A 6549-nucleotide genomic window follows, 5' to 3' on the forward strand; every position below is an offset into this window, starting at 1 on the left:
CTTGAGCTCACTATATAAATGAGCTGTTGTGTGCAGTTTATTTGCATATTACTGTACTTTGTCAAGACATGTTCTTGTCTATTGTTTTTTTATCATCAGAAATGAGGCGTGACTATGAGATTCCTTTACAACCTGGACCTTGAGATAATCACAGCCTCATGAAACTTTATAACCACAAACTAGAGACCTATTGCATTAAACAAACATCTTCTCTCTAGATTTAAAACTGAGCTCTACAACCTCTAAAAGGCAAATAGTCGTTTCGTCCACCAGTGGCCTGTTGGAACAATAAGAGTTTGATATTATTAAGATGTTTGTGCACATGCACAAACTACATGTCACCCCTGAAGAAGTCAGTGCCCCACTTGGGCCACCCCAGTGGCAGTCATTGACTGGGCTCCATCCACTTTGTGTCTCTCCTGACCGTTTATTCCACCACAGTAGTCTGAATTAAACAAATCAAGTGGGTATCTTTCCAAGGTGTGGTCTTTTTAGTACTTAATTCCCTCTTTGTTGTGTTTGGATAATTTTACTTCTGCATTATGTTGTATTTAAAAGCTATAGATATATAAGATTGCACTGATTTTTACTCCATACTGTTGGTCAGTTTCATCTACAGCAATGCATCATATTCTATAAGATCATAGCATCACTGTCCTGTGAGAACCTCAAATCCCTATGAAATCTTCTTTTTGTGACTTTATTGGTATCCTCCAGTGTTTCTTAAGAAATATTTCACAACAGACAGTGCTCAATGCCAGGTGAAACTTTAGCCAAACAGCAAACAACTTTATGCCTAAAGTTGACGCCTAAGAAGAGTGCCAACCTGCCAATAATAATAGTAATCAAACCAGTATGAACTTATACAGAGTGCTCTCAGACACCATTAGGGTCTGAGAACAAAAGGATCGGTGTTTTATTAGATATGTCATAACACAGTCATGTGTGAGAATGTAAAAAATACCCAAGGACATCCGTGTGCAGTACAGGGCTAGCATGTTTGTGCATGCTGCTTGTGCTATGTGGAACTAACTGTCAACAGCAGCACAGGGATTAATTCTGCATTTCCAAATCAAAAGAGTTAAGATAAAAGCTTATTTTATATTTGTTTAAAAAAATAGATTCAGCAGACAGTATAAAGAACAAATAATAAGTACACTGCAATAGCATTGTTATGTGAAATACTTTTATTTATAGTTGTCCAGAGTCCTTCTCTGTCACTATCTTTCTGACCAACCTAAACTCCCACTCTGAAGATGCATTGCTGTGGGGTATGTGCAAGCGTTTTCATCAATTTAGTCAGATTCTTGAACTTCCCGCCTTTTACCACCAAAAATCGTTAGAAATGCACTGGAGTCAGGAAGAAAACGTGAGAAGGTAGTGGAATATGTAAGTCTCCAGGTGAAATTCGTAAGTCTCCTGGAAAAATCGTGAGGGTTGGCAAGTATGAGCTACGATATGTTTTTTTCAAATGGATTATTTTACCTGGTTTCAGCCGCTCTAAACAAACAAAGGCTCAAAAAGAGACCGAAACATAAAAGGACTCCATAACATATTTTTAATTAGGTTAATCTAAAATTCAAAGAAAAAAACGGAAGGGGTTGGAAATCCCAGAAGATTAAAACATTTATAAAAAGAAGATAAAGTGGGGAAGTCATCGGCCCAACCATGCATTGGACTGGCATACCCTAACCTGACTCTCGCCAGATGAATTTCATTCTGCCTTAGGCGCAGTCAAGGCAGAAAGTCATCTGGCGATAGTAGTAGATATTAGATAGTCATATCCAGCGCTTCCACCTAAACTTATCTACAAGATGATAAAACATGCCTGCAGGGGGTTTGCACATTACACAATATATTTGCATATTACTGTTCTTTGTCAAGACATGTCCTATTTTTATCATCAGCAAAGAGGTGTGACTGTGAAATTACACAGTCTGAACATATGACTAAACCTTACTTGAAAGAATGATATAAAAAGACCACTATCTCCACAGTTCCAGTGTTGCCTTGTTGCTTTTTCCAGCAAGCCCCGTAAATAAAGGACAGACGGGCACACAGCTATCTATCAGGTAGAATAGGAGGCAAACTGGGTCAACGGACCTACTGGGACTTTCATGTGCATGCAGACCCTCTTAACCACTGCTGCATTATACGACATTAGGGATTTGTGGAGGTCAAGCCAATAAGATACTTGACAGTTGTGATGGTTCATTCAAATTACCAAGAATCAGATCACGTCCGCAAAGGTTAACATTAAGGAAAAGCACTTCTGTGACAAGGGAAAATTGTGCAAAGCTATTGTATAAGATCATGTCTAACCATGTATGGATAGCTTTATGTGTTGATCATTTGAGGTCATTTTGACTGACCATGTGAATCATTGCATAGACCACATCGGAAACCACAAATGGATGAACGACCTGCTTAATCCAGTTTTCAGTTGAACTGCCCTGTTACAGTTTCCTCTTTCTGCAACTATTTCTTTATCACATAAAACAGTACATCCTTTTTCAACTGCCTCCTGGCTTTTATAAGAATAACCATTTAATACAGATCTTTGTCTACAGTTTATCTCTTCTTACCAGTGTCATTTATGTTATTATTATCATTATTATGGACAACACTGGACAAACTGCTGAACATTATGGACAATGCCAGCCGACCCCTGCACACCGTCATAAGCACCCAGAGGAGCCTGTTCCGTGGAAGGCTGCTCCTGCCCAAGTGTAGGACCAGCAGGCTCAAGAACTCCTTTGTTCCTCAGGCCATCATCCTCTACAACTCCTCACTTGGGGGAGTCAGTCACTGTGCAATTAATAATCTACTCTTACACACCTAGACACGTATCTTCTTTTCTTTGTGCATTAACTTTATCCACCACTTAAGTGCAATAATTTAATCTTACTGCTCATTACTTTCATACACCTTTATCTTATACATTTTCTCTACATTTAACTTATCTGATTGAATTTTCCGTGTATTTTATTTTACCTGTATTTGTAAAAAAAAAAAAAAAAGATAAGGTGGGGAAGTCATCGGCCCAACCATGCATTGGACTGGCATACCCTAACCTGACTCTCGCCAGATGAATTTCATTCTGCCTTAGGCGCAGTCAAGGCAGAAAGTCATCTGGAGATAGTAGTAGATATTAGATAGTCATATCCAGCGCTTCCACCTAAACTTATCTACAAGATGATAAAACATGCCTGCAGGGGGTTTGCACATTACACAATATATTTGCATATTACTGTTCTTTGTCAAGACATGTCCTATTTTTATCATCAGCAAAGAGGTGTGGCTGTGAAATTACACAGTCTGAACATATATATAAACCTGACTTGAAAGAATGATATAAAAAGACCACTATCTCCACAGTTCCAGTGTTGCTTCTTGCTTTTTCCAACAAGCCCCGTAAATAAAGGACCGACGGGCACACAGCTATCTACCAGGTAGAATAGGAGGCAAACTGGCTCAACGGACCTACTGGGACTTTCATGTGCATGCAGACCCCCTTAACCACTGCTGCATTATACAACATTAGGGATTTGTGGAGGTCAAGCCAATAAGATACTTGACAGTTGTGATGGTTCATTCAAATTACCAAGAATCAGATCACGTCCGCAAAGGTTAACATTAAGGAAAAGCACTTCTGTGTCAAGGGAAAATTGTGCAAAGCTATTGTATAAGATCATGTCTAACCATGTATGGATAGCTTCATGTGTTGATCATTTGAGGTCATTTTGACTGACCATTCTAGTCATTGCAAAGACCACATCTAAAACCACAAATGAATGAACGACCTGCTTAAACCAGTTTTCAGTTGAACTGCCCCGTTACAGTTCCTCTTTCTGCAACTATGTCCTTATCACATAAAACAGTACATCCTTTTTCAACTGCCTCTTGGTTGGCCTCCTGGCTTTTATAAAAATGACCATTTTAATAAAAAATTTTGTCTGCAGTTTACTTCTTCTTACCAGTGTTATTAATGTTATTATTATCATTATTATAAGATAAGATAAGATAAGATAATTCTTTATTTTCTCTTACACAAGGGTTACAGAAGATTTTCTTAGACAAGGCTCCAATCACAAGAAACATTCACACAGATATATAAGGACAAGACATGGGGTGTTGAGGTATGAGCTGTGGTAGTCATTCTGTGTTGTTCAGTACGGCTATTGCAGAAGGGATGAAAGATTTCTTGTAAATGTTCTTCCGGGCCAGTGGTAGATTGAAACGCCTGCCTGATGGTAGTAGCAGGAAGGAGTGGTCCTCTGTGATCAGGTTGGCTTTCCTGATCACTGAGTGACTGTACAGCTCAGATAGGGGGGTATGGGGGGAACCAGTTATTTTGGCAGCATGGTTTACTATCCGGGAGAGTCTTGTTTTGTGCTTGATGGTGAGTTGGTTGTACCAGGAAGATATATTAAAAGTGAGAAATGATTCAATGAGGGAGCGGTAGACCAAAGTTAGCACGTCCTTGCTGACCTGAAATTTCCTGAGTTTCCTGAGCAGATGAAGACGTTGTTGTGCTTTCTTGAATATTGTATTGGTGTGCCTTGTTCCGTAGTGATCATACGTTCAAAAGGGTTATCGCTGGTAACGGTAGCCGACTGCCTCTTACAAGTCCATTTACAAGCTTTAGATTAGCGATCATTAGCCATAAATAGGCTAGATAGAGAGCGTTTTTTTACTCAACATCTCGACAAAAAAAACGTGAAAGATGACATACAGTGGAGCAGTAAAAACTTCACGGTTAAACACGCAAACACTGAGCCATGTCAGGAGTGGCTCACACAGAGTAGCGCCAGTACCATTTGCTGAGTTTCTTGCCTCCCTGAGCAAACTTCTCTGTTCGTCTTTTTCGATTTGCTAAAGTCAATTCTGGATGAGCCTCCGTTGAACAAGATGAAATGTTGTGATTGTTAAACAAGGAGCTGTACCTACTTGAAGTTCCTGAAAAGTATGAACAAATTTACTCCACCTTTGCTCTGCTGATCCCCAACACCTCTTCATGCACATACACCGACCACAGGTTGCATGTACACTCTGTGGTGTGTGCTGGGAATTCCCAGCAGTCTCTCTGTTGGTTGTGTCCCAGCTCATGGACTGGGCCCCATAGCTGTGTGTTCCTAGCATAGTCAACGCTGACCAGCTCAGCTGCTGTTTGCTTTTGTGTCATGATAGGATAACCAGCATGCGTCCAGCCTGGATGGAAAAAACAGTCATGTATGATGAAATGATTGGCGATTCGCTGTTGTTGTGTTTCTGTTCACACATTTATCATAATGCATTTTCAATTTGAAATGCTGTATGGAAACTGACAAAATTAGTGTTCTTAGATATTCCCATAGTGTGTCCTGTAGGAGAGTAAGCCTTCTTTTGTTATGGCTAAAATATATCAGTCGCTGAATTAATTATGAATTAACTCGACTCGTTAAAATTTAGGATTTATTTTACCTTGAAGTAAGGGCACCACCTTTCTGTGACGCTGAGCAGAACAACCAGACACAAAGAACTCCTTAAACAGCACTTCCTCTTGAGGTCCTGCAAAAGATTGTTTTTTTGGCAGCTTTCAAGCCTTTTTCTTAGATAGGACAGACAGGAAATGGGGTGAGAGAGAGGGGGAGACATGCAGCAAAGAGGCACAGGTCAGAGTGGAACCCACGGCCACTGCCTCGAGGACCTTCAGCCTCTTTACAAGGGATGACTGCTCTAACTACTATTCCACCGACCACCCCCTCATTTGATTTTTAAAACGCTCTCTGTTATTAGAAAGTTCTGGACCATCAGCTGTGCTGGTGTGTCGGTAACATGAATATGTCCTCATATTTGGTACAGACCCCTGTGTCCTGCCTTCACTGTGCCGTGTTTTTTGCAAGTGAACATTAAATTAATTAAAATGTACAAATCAAAAATATGAACCAAATAACATAACTCAGTCAACCAATCAGCCCATGTAGGACTGTATGCAATTGCACATCCTTTGCAGATATATTTTTCACACCTGTAGCACGCAGTGTGTATTAGCCGCATTTCTAGACACTCATCTATAGTGTCACCCCCTTGGGTCAGATCCGGTCACAGGCAGTACGCTCTGCCAGAGAAGAGATGTCTTGTCATGTTTATGTCTGCTACTGATTGATCTTAGACAGAATTAAAGCATACGCACATTTTTGTGACTCACTGACTCTATCACTGTGATTTCAACTCAATTTGACTGTTGATAGATTTTACAGCTTAAATGGACATATGAATGAAGGCAACATTTCACTTCTTTCTAAAAGTGCTGTGGGAAGATGAAAGATTTGGCATTGTCAAGCTGTTCTGCACAAGATGGCATGTATTCTCAGTATTACCCAACAGCATAGTTTGATTTGATCTTAATCCACTCTTAATCAGTCAGTCAATTAGTCAATCATCCACTTTCCCACCAGTATCCCAGCCAGGAGCTTCTCACAGAACACTAATTGGCTGGCTCACTTTTTTAACACACAAACACATCACTTGAAGCCTGACAAGATGGATTTTCGTGTGACATGTGTA

This window comes from Echiichthys vipera (assembly GCF_963691815.1).
Source record: "Echiichthys vipera genome assembly, chromosome: 5".
In the NCBI taxonomy this organism is placed as follows: domain Eukaryota; kingdom Metazoa; phylum Chordata; class Actinopteri; order Perciformes; family Trachinidae; genus Echiichthys; species Echiichthys vipera.